We start from the raw sequence: 19,062 nt of genomic DNA, 5'->3' as shown, positions 1-19,062 counted from the left end.
TTCTGGGCATTTCCCTTTTCATTGCCTTTGTGGGTCTGCAATACTCAAGAGGTGGCTGGGACAGCAGTTATTTGCCAGTGTCTCTAAGTTGCTGCTAACAGTTCTGGCAACATAATTACATAGTCTTTCTCTAGCTTTTTCAATATCTGAATTTCCTGTTTATCCATGCCACTTGGGTAAATGCCACTTAGGAAGAATTCTTACTATTTGACCATTATTCTCCCACACTCATGAACTTCACCGATGGCTCAGTCGGTAATGTCTGCCTGCAATTCAGGAAGCATGGGTTTGATCCCTGGGTCAGGAAGATCCACCAGAGACGGAAATGGCAACCCACTCCAGTATTCTTGCTTGCCAGTGGACAGGACCCTGGCAGGCTACAGTCCATAGGGTCGCAAAGAATCAGACATAATTTAGCAACTAAACCACCACCATTCCCACAGTCATATAGTGTCTTTTTATTAATAAGATGTAGACATTTGGTCATTCAAGTATACCATCCTTGGCACTTCGGTATAAGAAAACATGAAACAATTTATATCCTCAAAGGGCATGCTGGCTTTATTCAGCAATTTTGAGAAGTGGGCCTCGAAGGCAATGCTATCTTCGTTTTGCAAATAAGAAAACATACTGTTAGAGCAGAGTTGTTCAATATTAGCAACATGAGCCTTATCTAGATCTAAACTAGTTAGAAGTGCACTTTTCAGGCCCTGCCAGAGAGCTACTGGGTCAGAAACTCTGAAGATAGGACCAAGTGGTCTAACAGGCCTGCAGGTGATTCTAATAGGCTCTCATGCTTGGCATGCACTGTCTTAGAGATCCAGTGACTCAGGCCCTCAGTGAGGTTCAGTCAGGGCTCAGGTCAGGGACCTCTTCACTTTACCCTTCTGCCTCCATGAAAAGAGGCATTTATCCAGTGTCCAAGCTAATTTGAAAGAACTCTGTGTAGTCAGTGTTGGGATTATGCTAGATACTGTCTAGCATTGTATCTGTAAATTTAAATATACAGTTTAAATATAAAGCAGAAGAGTGAAAAAAAGAACTATATTCTTCTACTTACATGTGTGTAAATATCTCTTTTTTTCTGATATGTGATATTGTAAATGAAATTTATCTAACTTCAAATGTTTACCCTTTGGTGTTTTACGTATATTGACAGTTACAGCACTTACATGTAACGTGTTAAATGTATTTGAGTATGTATATTTAAAATTTTCACCTGTGGTGGATTCATTTTGATATTTGGCAAAACTAATACAATTATGTAAAGTTTAAAATAAAATAAAATTAATTTTAAAAAATTTTAAAAATAAAAATAAATAAAATAAAATTTTCAAATTCTAATGGGTTTTTTAAAAACAGGACTCTAATGGTCCTCTTTTAATGTTTATCTTAAACTCATCTCTTCTGCATTTATATTGCTTCCCTGCCTCTGATGTATGACATTTTACATCTTTTCTTCTTCATCATGGAAATTGATATCTAGTTTTGCAACTTTCCCGCTTGTCACCTGTATTTTTTTCCCTTATAGAATTTTATGTCACATAATGTCTTTATCAAAGCTCTGGACTCATTTTCAGTTTATTTTTTGGAGGCATAGAGAGACTTTTGACAAAATTCATGATGAATGGTTGTTTTTCTTCTTTGGAATGAAACAGCCCTTTCACTGAAATGTATCTTTAAATTTAGTTGTCCTTGTCAAATTTTCAGTTTTTCCCCATCCTCTATCTTTGGTTAATTATTTGATAATTTCCCAATAGAAAGTATGTTTTTTCACAGACACAAATCCTTATCCTGCCATGCAAGTTCCTGCCTGCTGTGAATCATTGCCTAATTATCATTCTTTAGATCTTGGTTGTATGTTACTTTTTTTGGAAGCCTTTCCTGACCCTGAAGACTGGGTCAGGTCAACCATCACATGTCTCTGGAGAACTTCCTGTTCCCAGCTCTCCTTATAGTCATATATCTATGCACTTACTTGCTTGAGCTCTGTCTTTTCCATCAAAACTTTTGAAGAGCCAGGAATCTCTCTGTTTTACTCATCGTTTTCTTTTTAGCACCTGGCAGAGTGCTGAGCATGTAGTAGGTACTCAAGAAATATCTGTGGTATTGAATGGACTGAACTCCCAGAAATACACTGGCTGCTCAGGAGCAATTCCTTATACTGAAGTCAAGTTTGAGGAACAATTTGCTAACACACAGGGATGAAAGGGAGTATTTACTCAGGGTCACCAGAGGCCAGTTACTGAGTCACAGTTGTGGGACAGAAAGAGTGCCTAGCACAAAGTCTGAAGGGTGATATAGTGCTATAAATACAAGAAAGGTAAGCATTGGTAGTAAAATGGATAGCCAGGAAGGTTTAGATCAATAAGAAATATATGAGGAAACATTTCAGGGCTAGCAGCTCAGAATTATGACTATAAAAACAGTCTCCTTTCATGCAGTAACCTGTGGGATCTGGGAAGAGTTTCTTAAGATAATAGTGAAGAATCAGAACATAAAGCTTAAGAAATGACTTTTGGCATTTCTTAGAAATGCCTATGTTCATTTAGAGGTATTAACTGCTTTATCAAGGGCAAGAGGTTTAAAAGATTATAACTACTAGAATTAAGGGTGCTGTTGAGAGTATTTCTTTGCTAGTTTTTTCTGTTGTCATTTTTTTGATGTCATAGTAACAGGTTCCAAATTTAAAAATAAATTCCTTTCACAGCATTTTAAACCAAGCAACTATGCAAAAATATAATCAGTCACCTCATTCTCTTGAAATATATAGCTGAAAGAGCAATAAATAATCCACCAATGTGGACAGGATGGAAGAAACAGAAGTGGAAGAAAATTTAGTGTAAGGAAAAAATATAAAAAATCTATTTATAGTAACGTTTATTTTCATATTGCCTAGTTAATAATTAGTGACATCTTTTACTTTCCTCTATTTATAACTTCCTTCTTCCTCCTGCCACATAAAATTATCCAATTTTACATAATTTCATGTGTATAATAATTCTAGTACAGTCCTGAAGGAGATAATCCTTTGTGAGTGGTTTTCTTTGCTTCTGGGTTAGCTGCTTAATGCTAAAAACAACTCAGCTTGAATGACTCAAAGCATAGCAAGAAAATAATAATAAAAAATTCTACACCAGAGAAAAGGAACTTTTCCCAAACATGCAATAGAACAAATAGGCTACCACACCGTTTTTCAATTAAATAAATATGTTTTAAATTTTGTCACATGAAGAAGCTAGAGAATGACTTAATTACAAAGGTTGCACTTTTTCTTCATATTGCTATAGTCATAGCTTTGACTTTTAGATTTGTTTTCTAGATTCATTATAAGACGTTCTGTGTTGGGAAGTGAAGAAATGGGAAATGTGCTTATTCTAGAATATTTCTCACTAAGCTGTGGAGAAAATAATTAGTGTCTGCATGAATTTCCCACAGCACTTCTTATTTTTCTAGAATACCTGCTTCCAGACCGAGACCTAGAACATTGTCAGCATCCAGACACTTCCCTTCACTATTTTAACTTAGAAGTACTATAAATTATTTTTGCCTGATTTTGAACTTTAAATGAACAACATCGTACAATAGGTAGTTTTTGTGTCTGGCTGTGTTTCATTCTTCCTTATTGTTGTATAGTTTTCCACTGCATGACGATACCACAAATTTCTTTATGCCTTTTATTGTTAATGGACTGAGTTGTTTCCATTTTTGGGCTATTCTAAGCAAGACTCATTGGAAAAGACTCTGATGCTGGGAGGGATTGGGGGCAGGAGGAGAAGGGGATGACAGAGGATGAGATGGCTGGATGGCATCACTGACTCGATGGACGTTGAGTCTGAGTGAACTCTGGGAGTTGGTGACGGACAGGGAGGCCTGGCGTGCTGCGGTTCATGGGGTCGCAAAGAGTCGGACACGACTGAGTGACTGAACTGAACTGAACTGAAGCAAGACTACTATGAACATTCTTATACATATTATTTGGCACACATACATATATATTTCTGGTGGGTTTATACTTAGAAGTGAAATTTCTGTGTCGTCTCTTCAGATTTAGTAGGTATTTCCAGTTTTCAGAGTAGCTATATAAATATGTGTTATTACCAGAAAGTGTATGAAATGTCTAATTGTTCCACAGCCTCATCAACACTTTGTATTGTTATTGTTGTTATAATTTTAGCGATTCTGGACGTGTGTAGATATGTCATTCTGGTTTTTGTTACCTATTCCTTGATAACTAGTAGGATTGAGCATCTTATCCTAAGCTTATTGAATTTTTGGATATCCACTTTACTTAATTGCCTATTTAAGTCTCTACCCTTTTTTACATTGGAATGCCTGCTTTTGTTATTGATTTGTAGCAAAGGAATTCTTTATGCATATCTGAGTACTTTTTCATGTATATATGTATATGTATGTGTGTATCTCTCTATATATCTTTTCTTGCACTGTGGCTTATTTTTCACGAAATGGCAACCCACTCCAGTGTTCTTGCCTGGAGAATCCCAGGGACAGCGGTGCCTGGTGGGCTGCTGTCAATGGGGTCGCACAGAGTCGGACACGACTGAAGTGACTTAGCAGCAGCAGCAGCTGCAGCAAGGATCTTTTGGTGAACAGATGTTAAGATTGAATTTAGCAAACGTTTCCTATAGTTAACACTTTTCATGACCTCTTTTTTTTAATTTATTTATTGGCGGTTCTGGGTCTTTGTTGCTGTGCACGGGCTTTCACTAGTTGAGGCAAGCAGGGGCTACTCTCTAGTTGAGGTGCACAGGCTTCATTGCGGTGGCTTCTCTTACTGCGAAGCATGAGTTCTAGGGCATGCAGACTCTAGCTGCGGTCCCTGGGCTCTAGAGCGTAGGCTCCATGGTTGTGGCGCACAGGTCTAGCTGCTCCATAGCATATGGGAACCTCCTGGATCAGAAATTGAACCTGAGTCCCTTGCATTGGCAGGTGGCCTCATCACCGAGCTACCAGGGAAGCCCTTTCATGACCTTTTGATCTTTGCCTGTTCCAAAGTTATAAGGATAGTTGATGTTTTCATTTAAGTACTTTCTCATTTTTTTTCTTTTGTATTTGGATCTACAAACCATCTACTTTTTTTTTAATGTTATTTAATTTTTAAACTTTACATAATTGTATTAGTTTTGCCAAATATCAAAATGAATCCACCACAGGTATATATGTGTTCTCCATCCTGAACCCTCCTCCCTCCTCCCTCCCCATACCATCCCTCTGGGTCGTCCCAGTGCACTAGCCCCAAGCGTCCAGTATCGTGCATCGAACCTGGACTGGCAACTCGTTTCATACATGATATTTTACATGTTTCAATGCCATTCTCCCAAATCTTCCCACCCTCTCCCTCTCCCACAGAGTCCATAAGACTGTTCTATACATCACTGTCTCTTTTGCTGTCTCATTCACAGGGTTATTGTTACCATCTTTCTAAATTCCATATATATGCGTTAGTATACTCTATTGGTGTTTTTCCTTCTGGCTTACTTCACTCTGTATAATAGGCTCCAGTTTCATCCACCTCATTAGAACTGATTCAAATGTATTCTTTTTAAACCATCTACTTTTAATTTTTGTGTTTGACATGCAGTATGGCTCAGGATTCATTTTTTTCCCCATGTGGATATCCAGGTGACCTTCCATCCATTAACGTAAAAGCCATTCTTTCCCATATTAACTAATATTTTAGGTGACCATATGGTATGAGGCTGTTCTAGACTTTCCGTTCTCTCCCATTGGCCTCTTTGTCAGCCTTTGCATCAATATCGCACTGTTTTCAACAGTTTAGATTTCTACTAGATTTTGATAAATGGGGGTATAAGTTGTTTAGATCTGTGCCACTTTTAAAGATTGCTGTGGCTGTTTTCTGCCCTTTGAATTTCCATGAAATGTTTTTTTAAAAATTACCCTTCTAGCTTCCACAAAAAATACTGAAATTTCAGTTGGCGTTGTGCTAAATCTATAAATCAGTTTGCAGAGAATTGACATCTTTATAACAATGAGTCTTCTAAACTATGAATGGTTTATACTTTTAAAAGATTAATTTACTTAATTAGGTTTTCTTATTTTCTTTCAATATTTTATCCTTTTTATTTTGTAAATATTGCATATCTTTTGTAAGATATAGTCGTAGTTAGTTGATGTTTTTTGATGCTATTATGATTTCTGTCTTTAAAACAATTTTGTGTGTTTCTGAAATATTGTAACATAATTTTTATAATGAATATATCCATCTTCCTTCCTAAATTCAGCTATTAATTATTATACTTTGTCCATAGATTCCTTTAAGTTTCTGGATAGGTTTTTAATTAAAATTTCCTTAACAGGTGTAGTACAATTTGTACTTTCTCTTTCTTCTTGTATCATTTTTAAAGTTGTGTTTTTCAAGGAATTTGTTTATATCTTATAAATTTTAAAATTTATTGGCATAAAGTTGTTCATGTTATCTTCTTATGTTTAGAGTTTTTAAGGATCTTTAATGGTATTCCCCTTTTCATTTCTTATATTTGTACTTGCCTCTCTCTGATCTATATGAAAGTCTTCTAATGTTATGTTATCTTCCCACAGATTTAATTTTTGGCTGTGTTGATTTTTAAAATTTATATTTGTTATTATTTTATTTCCACGTTTAATAATTTTATCTAGTTAAGTAACTTAATTTTTTTTCCTTTTCTAACTTTCTGAGATGAATATTAGAAAGTTGATATTCACTCTTTCTTCTTTTCCTAATATAGGCATGCAAGGCTATAAATTTTCCCTTTAAGCACAGCCTTATATGCATCCCACAAGTTCTACTATGCTATCGTTCAGTTTGAAATATTTTCTGGTTTCCACTATGATGTCTTTTTAAGTACATGTTTTGTGAGTGTATTGCTTTATGTCTATGTATTAAGATTTTCTAATTGCCTTTTTGCTTTTGATTTCTTGTTTAATTCCATTATAGTGGGAGAACATTGAATGATTTGTTTTCTGAAATCTGTTTAGACTTGTTTTATGGCCCAGCATAAAACGGTATGGTCCAACAACAGACAAATGTTCCACGATCACTTGAAAAGAATGTGAATTCTGTCATTGTTGGATACAATGCTGTTTGTTACCAAGTCACATTTGTTGGCTGTTTTCATATCATCAGAAATGTACTGTTTTTCTAAATCTGTTTGCTCTTTAGTTTGTGTTGGTTGTTTAAAACTACCCACCATGATTTACGGTATTTTTTTCTCATTTTAATTCAGTCAGTTTTTGCTTTATATAACGTAAAGCTATTAATATATAATATATTGCATGTTAATTTAAAATTTCTATATCTTCTTAGTGGATTGAGTTTTAAAAATCTTGTAAATACTCTCTTTACTTTAATAAGGGTTTCCCTAGTGGCTCAAACAGTAACAAATCTGCGTGCAATGCAGGAGACCCAGGTTTGATCTCTGAGTCAGGAATATACCCTGAAGAAGGGAATGGCTATCCACTTCAGTATTCTTGCCGTGGACAGAGAAGCCTGGCAGGCTATATTCCATGGGGTCTCAAAGAGTTGAACACAAATAAGCGACTAACATTTCACTTCACTTTTCTTATTTATGACTTCCTGGTGGCTCAGACAGTAAAGCATCTGTCTATAATGCGGGAGACCCAGGTTCGATCCCTGGGTTGGGAAGATCCCCTGGAGAAGGAAATGACAATCCACTTCAGGACTATTGCCGGGAAAATCCCATGGACAGAGGAGCCTACCAGGCTCCAGCCTACCATACGGTCTCAAAGAGTTGAACAGGACTGAGCAACTTCACTTCACTTCTTATTTATAGGTCTTTTGGATACAGTACTCTTCGAGGCCCCAAAGTGAAAACATCATATGTTAAAATAGGTGTGCTTATCATGCTTTGTGCCATCAAAACTTTTAAGTACTATGAGAGGAAGAAAATTCTGGAATGCAGGTTCCCATAGTGGTAGCTTTGGCTTTGGGAGTGTAATGATAGAACTTACAATGTTCACTTTAGAGGGAATTTGCTTTACATGTCCTCAGACCATAAAATTCATGAATATGTATTAGCAAAGGATCACTAATTTTTATCACACTTTGTGTATATTATTTGTCATATTGAATTTGTCTTTCCCCACATGTCATTTGTAAGATAAAACCAGTATTCAGTACATTAATTTTTGTACACTAGTTATTGGTTCAATTCTTGGTGTGTTCATTTATATAAAATTTGAGTACCTTCCACATTTCAGGAGCTTTGAATATTAGAAGATAAAATAATCTCTCTTTAAGATACTTTACTGTCATATACCAAAATATTGATGTCATAAATATACCAAGCACTGATAACCCATGATGATAGAAGCATCACTTTAGAAATGGTGCTCTTGTGCAGTGCACAGCCTGCAAGATTGTGTACAGTGGTCCTAGGGTATAATGCACACTCCTTGGCTTCAGAGAGCTCCCAATGCAGCCAAAGAATAGTCACACATGAAACTATAATGCAGCTGTATTATGCATAGAATAAAGATATGCATACAGAGTGTGGGCAACATAAGTGACATTGTAATGTGGAGGTGTGGGAAATATTTCCAAGGAGAGGTTGTCAAGTATGAGTAAAGTATTCACTAGAAATTAAGGAAGGGGAATTCAATGAGAGTAATTTTCCAGCTGTGCTGGAAATGTCTCTCATTTCTCCAGCTAATAACCTGTTCTCCTCATGACAACACAGCTGTGTGTACCTTTAAGCAATTATGAGGTCATATCTGGTAGATATTAGCTTCTGAAACAGTCTTGTTTGTATATGGTAGAAGGCAATATTGCCCTGAGCATTTTTGCTCCCACGAGTATGAAATCCCTGAACCATCAGTTACTGAATGCCTCCTTATGTGCCAGGATTCCCAGGTGACGCAGTAGTAAAGAATCCACCTGCCAGTGCAAGAGCCACAGGAGTTGTGAGTTCGATCCCTGGGTCAGGAAGATCCCCTGGAGGAGGAACTCCCAACCTACTCCAGTATTCCTGCCAGGAAAATCCCATGGACAGAGGAGCCTCCATGGAGTCACAATGAATAGGACAAGACTGAGCAGGCACATACCTTATCTCCTTAGGTGCCAGGCTTTGTGTTGTCTAGGTCCTGGAGATGCAAACAGTAGTAAATCCATGGTCAATTCCCCAACAACTTTACAGAACTAGTAGGAGAGCCAAAACAGAACAGAGACCTAAGATACTGTAGAGGAAGTATAAGATACGTGTACCTATAAAGTACTATTGTATAAAAGGAATCTTCGAAGGATGATTTAGTGGTTTATATTTAAATAAGCATTCATATTCTTAAGATTCCCTGGGGCGGATTCATTCTGATATTTGGCAAAACTAATACAATTATGTAAAGTTTAAAAATAAAATAAAATTTTAAAAAAATAAAAAAAAAGATTCTGTTGCACTGAAGTCTGCTTTTCTGTCCATTTGTTTTCTTTTGAGTAGAATTTATTGATTTATTCTATTTATGATAGTATAATGAGAGGAAAAATAAAACAAAAAAGGAAATCCTTTTTAGTATGTATCCTTTCAATGTCTTTTTCTATTTATGTGCACATGCAGTATGGTCTGTGTTTTGAATTTGGAATTTTTCATGCTTTTTGGTGCCCTGTAGTCACTGGTGCATCACAGTGGACTTAATGACCACTAGATTTCTTAACTTTTAATGTCCTTGCCCAAATTTCATGGTATTGGTCAAACTCTTCTTATGTAAAATAATATTTTTTAAGTGTTAAAAGCATAGCTATTTTTTTAATTTACTGTGTTGCAGATTTTTTAAGAAGTCTGTTTTATACCCTTAAATTGTTTTTTTTGTTTTTTTTTTTTTTTACCTTTAACCTACAGAAGTTCAAAATTGGGTAGCCCTCAGAAAAGTAGGCTAGAGCAATGATTAAGAGGATTGACTCTGGAGCTAGACTTCCTGAGTTCAGACACTAGCTCTTCTGCTTAATTACGTGACTCTAGGCAAGTGCATCAGTGCCCCATCTTCAGTTCAGTTCAGTCACTCTGTCGTATCGACTCTTTGCAACCGCATGGACTACAGCACACCAGGCTTCCCTGTCTGTCACCAACTGCGGGAGCTTGCTCAGACTCATGTGCATCAGTGATGCCATCCAAACATCTCATCCTCTGTCATCTCCTTATCCTGCCTTCAATCTCTCCCAGCATCAGGGTCTTTTCCAATGAGTCAGTTCTTCACTTCAGGTGGCCAAAGTATTGGAGTTTCAGCTTCAGCATCAGTTCTTCCAATGAACACTCAGGACTGATCTCCATTAGGAAATCCTTCAGGTTGGATCTCCTTGCAGTCCAAGGGACTCTCGAGAGTCTTCTCCAACACCACATTCAAAAGCATCAATTCTTCGGTGCTCAGCTTTCTTTATAGTCCAGCTCTCACATCCATACATGACTACTGGAAAAACCATAGCTTTGACTAGATGGACCTTTGTCAGCAAAGTAATGTCTCTGCTTTTAAATATGCTGTCTACATTGGTCATAGCTTTTCTTCCACGGAGCGAGAGTCTTTTAATTGCAAGGCTGCAGTCACAATCCAAAAATAGTCTCTCACTGTTTCCATTGTTTCCCCATCTATGTGCCATAAAGTGATGGGACCAGATGCCATGATCTTAGTTTCCTGAATGTTGAATTTTAAGCTAACTTTTTCACTCTCCTCTTTCACTTTCATGAAGAGGCTCTTTAGTTCTTTGCTTTCTGCCATAAGGGTGGTGTCATCTGCATATCTGAGGTTATTGATATTAATATATTACTCATCTGTAAAATGGAGATAATAATATGTATTCCACAGGGTTACTGTGAGTATTAAGTTAATAAAGTTCTTACAATGGTGCCTAGAGTAAGTACTAATTTTGTTGTTAATAAGATGTGTATTAAATAAGGAACCATAAGAGAAGTTCTCTTTTATTGCAGTAAATATAGTATATGTTGTTTTATACCATAGAGGCATAATAGAGATACTTATTAGTATTTATAATTAAAGTATATTTTGAAAGAATAGTTCAGTTGGTAAATTGATTATTTTATCTGTCATCCAAACTAGTTATGGTCACAGAAACAAAAGCCATCACATTTTTAATATAAGAAGATCAAACAGAAAGTGATTAGTTCATAACATAGTATATAGAGCAATGTACCATAAACATGAGTTATAAGCTGGAATCAAAATAGGCGGGAGAAACATCAACAACCTCAGATATGCAGATGATACCACTCTAATGGCAGAAAGCTAAGAGGAACTAATGAACCTCTTGATGAGGGTGAAAGATGAGAGTGAAAGAGCTGGATTAAGACTAAATATTAAAAAAGCTAAAATCATGGCATCCAGTCCTATTACTGCATGGCAGATAGAAGGGAAAAAGGTAGAAGTAGTAACAGATTCCCTCTTCTTGGGCTCCAAAATCACTGCAGATGGTAACTGCAGCCATGAAATCAGAAGACTATTGCTTCTTGGCAAGAAAGCAATGACAAACCTAGACAGTGTGTTGAAAAGCAGAGACATAACTCTCCTAACAAAGGTCTATACAGTCAAGGCTGTGGTCTTCCCAGTGGTCACATACAGTGGTGAGAGCTGGACTGTAAAGAAGGCAGAATGCCAAAGAATTGATGCCTTCGAACTGTGGTGCTGGAGAAGACTCCCAAGAGTCCCTTGGACAGTAAGGAGATCAAACCAGTCAATCTTAAGGGAGATCAACCTTGATTATTCATTGGAAGGACTGATGCTGAAGCTGAAGCTTCAGTATTTTGGTGCTCTGATGTGAAGAGATGACTCATTGGAAAAGTCCCTGATGCTGGGAAAGATGGAGGGCAGAAGGAAAAGTGAGTGTCAGAGGATAAGATGGCTGGATGGCATCACTGATGCAATGAACATGTACTTGGGCAAACTGGGAGATGCTGAGGGACAGGGAGGCCCGGCATGCTGCAGTCCATGGGGTCACAAAGTCAGACACAACTAGGCGACTGAACAACAGCAACAAACATAAACATGTGCCCAAGCCTCCTGATTCGGGATCTACAGGAGTGCTTCTTACTCTCTGACATACATCACAGCAGGATCCTCTATGACCCACCTCCCAGAATATTGGAAATAAAAGCAAAAATAAACAAATGGGACCTAATTAAACTTAAAAGCTTCTGCACATCAAAGGAAACTATTAGCAAGGTGAAAAGACAAAAAAAAAAAAAGAAAAAAAATGCAGATTCTAGGGCCCATTGTAGACTTAGTGTGCAGTTAAATATCTGGGTAGAGACCCTAAGAATTAGGTGATTCTTATGCACACAGCATGCTATAGAGCAATTGTGTTTCTTTTTTTTTCTCTTAAGGTTAGCTTGACTGACAGATGGTTTAATTTAAAGACCTATGAAGTATACTAAAGTAGTACCCATCATACATAAATACCAAAGTAGTTTATATCATGTCAGGAACATAGAGGGGAAGCCTTTTGAAGAATGATCTCATAGGCATTCTTTGGCAAAAATCTTGCAAATGTCCTCTAATGCTCTAGCTGGGCTTACATTAACCTGACATTCTACCCCCTGGGAAGTAAATTTTGTGGCTTGATTTAAAGTGTTTTTTTTTTTTTTAATCAAGTCACTGTTTTGGGAGGAGGGAAAGCAGTCTTTGTGGGTGGCCTTTTGCCACTGTTGCATAAATTATTTTGCTTTGATGTAGATTTCTACCTTATTTCCTTCACGGTGTTTTCCAAAGTTTTTTATTTCCAAACTCGTATCAAATAGGTATTGGCATATGAAAGATTTAATTTATATTTAAATCTTTTTGTTTTTTCTTTTTTGTGATTTTTTTTCCTGGACTATAGTATATGTGCAGTAAAGACTTCAAGCCTAAGTTTTCAGCTTAAATGAATTTTTACAAATGTAATCATGAAATTCGAGTTATTGAATGACTCCAGCATCACCAAAGCTTACCTTGTACCATCTCCTAGTCAGTAACCCACCAAAGTCAATCACCATTCTGAATTCTATCAACACAGTATAATTTTGACCTTTTGTGAAATTAATATGTATATATAATATAAATTGAATAACGCTATTTATTCTTTTTTGTCTGATTTCTTTAACTTAAAATTGTGTCTATGTGGTTAGTTCATGTTACTGTGTGCAGTAGCAATTTGTTCTTTTTTTTTACATTTATAAAACAGTTTTATTGAGATGCAATTAAGATGCTGAACATATTTACATTTAAATGTTAAATTTTATAAATTTAGATATATAAAATTTATATATAAATTTAATATACTCATGAAACCACCACTAAAATCAAGATAATGAACATATCCATCACCTGCAAAAATTCACTCTTACCAATTTGTTTGTTTTCAAATCTAGTTGATTTACAATGTTGTGTTAGTTTCTGGTATACAGCAAGATGATTCAGCTATATATGCATTCTTTTCCATTAGTTTCTTATAAGATATTGAATATTGATATTATAAGGTATTGAATATAGTTCCTTGTGCTATACAGGACCTTATTGTTTATCTGTTTCATATATAGTAGTTTGTCTCTATTAATCCCAAACTTCTAATTTTTACCTCACCTCCTCCTTCCGTTTTGGTAGCCATAAATTTGTTTCCTATTGTCTGTGAGTCTATTTCTTTTTGGTAAATAAGTTCATTTGTATCGTATTTTAGATTCCACATGTAAGTGATATCATATGATGTTTGTCTTTCTCTGATATATTTCACTTAGTATAATAATCTCTAGGTCCTTCTATGTTAATGTATATGGCATTATTTCATTCTTTTTTTATGGTTGAATAGTATTACATTGTCTAACTATACCACATCTTTATCTGTTCATCTGTTGATAGACATTTAGGTTGCTTCCATGTCTTGGCTATTCTAAGTAGTGCTGTAGAGAACATTGGGGTGCATGTACATTGGGGTGCATGTATCTTTTCAAATTATAGGTTTCTCTGGCTATATGCCCAGGAGTCACATTGCTGGATCATATGACAACTCTTGTTTTTTAAGGAAACTTCATACTGTTTTCCATAGTGGCTATACCAATTTACATTCCCGCAGGCAGTGTAGGAAGGTTCACTTTTCAGGTTGTTCTTTTTAATTGCTTTATACTATTCCCTTGTACAATTTAGCATGATGTAATCATCCTAGCTGGGTTTCCCTGGTGACTTAGATGGTAAAGAATCCACCTGCAATGCAGGAGACCCAGGTTTGATTCCTGGATGGGGAAGATCCCCTGGAGACGGATGTAGCAATGCACTCCAGTTACTACACTCCATTCTCCACTTACCTGGAGAATCCGATGGACAGAGGAGCCTGGTGGATTATAGTCTGTGGGATCACAAAGAGTTGGACACAACTGATTGACTAACACATACACACATTCATCCTGTGTGTTTTTCAGTTTTAACTATTATAAATAGCTATGAATATTGTTTGTGTATTATGGTGGGTGTTTACTTGCACTTGTTTCTGCTTGGTGTTTACATAGTAGAATTACCATGTCTTGGGGTATGCATATGTTCAACTTTAGTAGATAATGCCAACAGTTTGCAAAATAGTGTACCAATGTACCTTCCAACCTGCAGTAGACGAGAGTTCCAGTTGATCCAAATCCCACTCGATGCTTGATTTTGTCAAGTTTTATTTTCTAGTTTTAGTGGTTGTGGTAGGTATGTTTTACTTGACTTTAATTTGTTTTTTTCTGATGTTTTAACAAGATTGAGAACATTTACATATATCTGTAGGCTATTAGACTTATTTTTGTGAAGTGCACATTTAAGAACACGTTTAAAAACTGGACATTTGTCTTGTTCTTAATGGTTTGTAGGTGTGCTTATATACTCTGGATGTGAATACTTTGTTGGATATGTTTTGCAAATATTTTCTCCAACTCTGTGGTTCAATGTCTTTTAAGTATTAATGTTTCAATGTAGAGATCTGGCACATCTTTATTATATTTTTTTTTCCTAAGAATTTGAGTCTTTATACTCTGTTAAATAAGATTTTTTTCTAGTTTTTCATTGATAAATTTCATTTGTTTTTGTTGGCTGTTAATATATAAAATTCAAATATATGTATTATATTATGGGTTGCCATTTCCTTCTCCAGGGGATCTTCCCTACCCAGTGATTGAATCCACATCTCCTGCATTGGCAGGTGGGTTCTTTACCACTGAGCCATCAGGAAAGCCCCATTTAATTATATACCTACCTTCACATGTAGGACTTCTCTCCAGTTATTTTTTTCTCTTTGTGTAAAAATATATTTGATATGGAAGATCATCTTTTTAAACATAGATTTCATTTGTTATTTATTTATTGGCTGTTCTAGGTCGTTGCTGCTTTGCACAGGCTTTCTCTAGTTTTGGCAAGCAGGGACGACTCTCTAGGTGCTGTGCTCAGGTTTCTCATTGTGGTAGCTTCTCTTGTTGCCGAGCATACACTGTGGGCACTCGGGCTTCAGTAGTTGTAGTTGTGGGTTCAGTAGTTGTGGTTCTCGGGCTTTAGAGCATGGGCTCCATAGTTGTGGTGCACGGGCTTAGTTGCTCCATAACATGTGGAATTTTCCCAGACCAGGGATCGAACCAGTGTCCCCTGCATTGCAAATCAGATTCTTAACCATTGAACCATCAGCAAAGCCCCAGTTTTGTTTGATGATATCACTTCTAGTACCATTAGAAACTTCAGTAACAATTAGTTATGTTTTTCTTTTCCATTAGTCTACTTTTTGTGCATTAATGCATTATGATCGATCTAAGTCCTCATTTTCTCTAAACTCAAATTACTTACCCACTGATTTGTTTACTCACTTATTTGTTTAACAGACATTTATTGTTTCAGGTTCATTGGACTACTTTTTAGCACATTTCCCCATTTAAAAATGTGGATACAATCATTAATTATCAGGCATCACTTTTACTCACAAAAATATCATTCAAAAGCATTTATTTATGGCACTCTGTCTACATTACCATGGAATCGATATAATGAAGTGTTCCAAAGCAAATAGGTTAAAGATGCACTAACTCTAATATATTATATGCTTCTTATGTAAATACAACTGTTATTAACAAATACTATGTAGTATATGCCTAGTTATCAGCCTTGTTGTTAAAGTTACGTGCTCTGGTGAGTTATATTATCTGTGGCCATTCTTTGCTTTACCAAGGACTTATTCGGACTTTCATCAAACAAGAGGAAAAATATAGCATGTGAAGTTACCCTTGAACATTATATTTTCTTTTTTGAACTTTTGACTTTAAGGATGTTAGTAGAAAGTCATCTGTGACTGCTAAATATGTTGATTAGAGTCAGATGAGCGGATCCTCGAACAGGGCAGGCTTTGATCAATTCCTTTAAGGATTTTTTAAGATATTCTTTTATTCGGGTGAACAGCATTCTAGGCTGACGAAATAAGAAAAATGGCAAAAATGAGTAGACTGCATGATGACTAATGATTATGTTAACCCTTCTGGAGAAGAATTAAAAGTAGGCTACAAAAAGAGGTGTGTAGTTTAGGTAGTGAAATATTTGCATGCACGTGCATGCTCAGTCCCTCGGTCATAGCTGACTATTTGTGACCCCATAGGTCACAGAGCCTACTCATCAGGCTCCTCTGTCCATGGGATTTCCCAGGCAAGGATACCGGAGTGGGTTGCCATTTCCTTCTCCAGTCGATCTTCCCAACCCAGGGATCAAATCCGCGTCTCCTGCATCTATTTGGCCAGTGACAAAAAGTTTAGATTTAATGAAGAAAGGAAATTTGCACTAAGTACTCTTGGAGTAACACTTAAGGAAGACAATTTAAGTGGCTGAACGTAGGATGAGTATGGACTCAAAACAGTGAAGGAGAAGACACAGTCCAGTATACATAGAACACGGAATGTGACATTGGAGTCTGAAGTGCCGACAGAATGGCAAATCTAAGAATATTGTGTAGCAAGAATTATCAGAATTTGGCAATGACTTGATGAGGCAAGCAAATTAAAAATGACCTCAGGGTTTTGATTGCCTGAATAGGAAGTATTGAATACAGGAAGATTACTGAAGAATGCATTATGTTAGGATAAGTTGACGATTTGAGAATAATAATAATGAAAAGGCATCGGAGCAGAATGTAGAAATGTCTTGTAACTCAGTAAATGTAGCTCAAGGATTAAAAACGTGTTAAAACTCAATGACTGAATAATTTGTCCAAGGGAATGTGTATAAAAAAACAAAGGGCCTTGCTTGGGTGATTCTCAGCCAATTGGAGACAAGCATAGCATCCAGCAAAGGACCTCCTAAAGAGATATATGGAAAAGTAAAAGTAGAGAGGAATGAAATGTTTAGTTGGAAGACTGCATCAGTGAAGAGAATATGGGCTGATGCACTTGATTAAAGAAAGTGAAATTGGTTAGAAAGGAAGACGATTAGAGAGACAAAGGGAAATAAGTCCTAATTTGACTCAGGTCAGCTTCTGTAAAGAAGCAGCTATAGTGACTGTACCCTGGAGTGGAAGAGGATAAGGATGGGTAGCTACAGGTTGGGGAGTGAACGTTATTACACTGAGAACTATACAAAGGTAAAATGTACTTCCAGGAATGTTTTGTGTAAACAAATGTCTGGACTAGGTCAAAAGGTTTATAAAATATTGCTTAAGAACACCCATCACATAACAGATGTGCTCCCCAGGTGGCGCTAATGGTAAAAATCTCATTTGTTCAATGCAGGAGGCATAGAGACGCAGGTTCGATTCGTGGGTCAGGAAGATACCCTGGAGGAGGGCATGAAAACCCACTCCAGCATTCTTACCTGGAGATTCCCAAGGACAAAGGAGCCTGGCAGGTTACAGTCCATAGGGCTGCAGAGTCGGACACAACTGAAGCGACTTAGCATGCCGGCGCATCATGTAATAGGTGCCCAGTAGAAGTTTGTTAAATGAATGGGTCCTGTCTCATCCCTGTCTTATACACATCCTGTAGCTTTTGGTGCATTTTCTGTCATGTACTAACAGGGGACCCTAGTGAAACAGTCATATGGAAATGTAAGCCAGGGGCCATATTGTAAGCAGTTCCTAAGGGATATGAGAGAGAAAAATAGAGGTATTAGGCAAACTCCCCCAAAGTACAGAATCACAGAAGGAAAATTTCTAGAGGCAGAAGGGATCTTGCAGGTCACTGAATAGCCCCACTCTCTGATTACACAGCTTTGGATGTGAGGCCCAGTTTTGTTAAATAACTTACCATCTATGTGTCAAGGTTCCGTTCCAGGAAATTGAAACCACATCAGCTATTTTAAGCATGAAAGGATTTAATATAAAGAATTAAGTGCACATTTAGATTCTTGGAAGGACTGGAAGAGTGACCTTTTAGACTTGGGCTCCAGGACTAGTTCTCAGAACGATGCAGCTTATTGGTCCACCTGGGCGGCTGCTATTGCTGCTCCAGTCAGGGAGGGGGAGAAGGAGCGAGCTAACCTGAACCTGTTGACTCCAAGAAGTTGCTACTACAGGTGCTCTCTGAGGATACCAAACTGGCAGTACTGCAACCGTACTTGGCTCAGCATCTACACAGCTGGCAACCAGACCTCAGATGTTACTATAGAAAACCCCAGTCCTCACAGTGTCTCCCAAACCACACTTACCACTTCTGAGTTCAAATCTTACCTGAGTACATCTAGTTGGCTTAACCAAAGGCTCACCTGGGAGCCTAGCGGCAAGCACACGGGGACTCACAGCTCCTGCAGGAGTATACAACACAAGGATGCTGGAATGGATGTCCACTGTCACATCATCAGATTTACACCCCTATGTCTTCAACTCGGAAAGTAATCACCGTAGCGAGGACATGGGAGGCTTGTCTTGCAGTCCCATTGTTACCATCGAATCTATGTGCACACAAGAGAATTATGTAGATTCAGTTCTCCTTCTAGAAATCACCTTCTGATGTTGAGAGACCTCAAAGTAGGGCAGCCATTTAATTTGTTTAAACTGGGCCACATTTGAAAATGGAGAGAAAAAAACTCGTATTTATGCCAGGATAATTAGCATGATGGAGCAGG

General features: G+C 37.1%; 1 protein-coding gene across 2 annotated transcripts in view; it reads left to right on the top strand.

Moving 5' to 3' along the window:
• The window catches only part of ADAMTS3 (ADAM metallopeptidase with thrombospondin type 1 motif 3), a 280,320-nt gene that overhangs the window by 184,093 nt on the left and 77,165 nt on the right, over positions 1 to 19,062 (top strand). The window lies entirely within an intron of this gene.

Source organism: Bos taurus, chromosome 6 (genome assembly GCF_002263795.3).
Source record: "Bos taurus isolate L1 Dominette 01449 registration number 42190680 breed Hereford chromosome 6, ARS-UCD2.0, whole genome shotgun sequence".
Classification (NCBI taxonomy): Eukaryota; Metazoa; Chordata; class Mammalia; order Artiodactyla; family Bovidae; genus Bos; species Bos taurus.
This window is presented reverse-complemented; position numbering and strand designations above follow the sequence as displayed.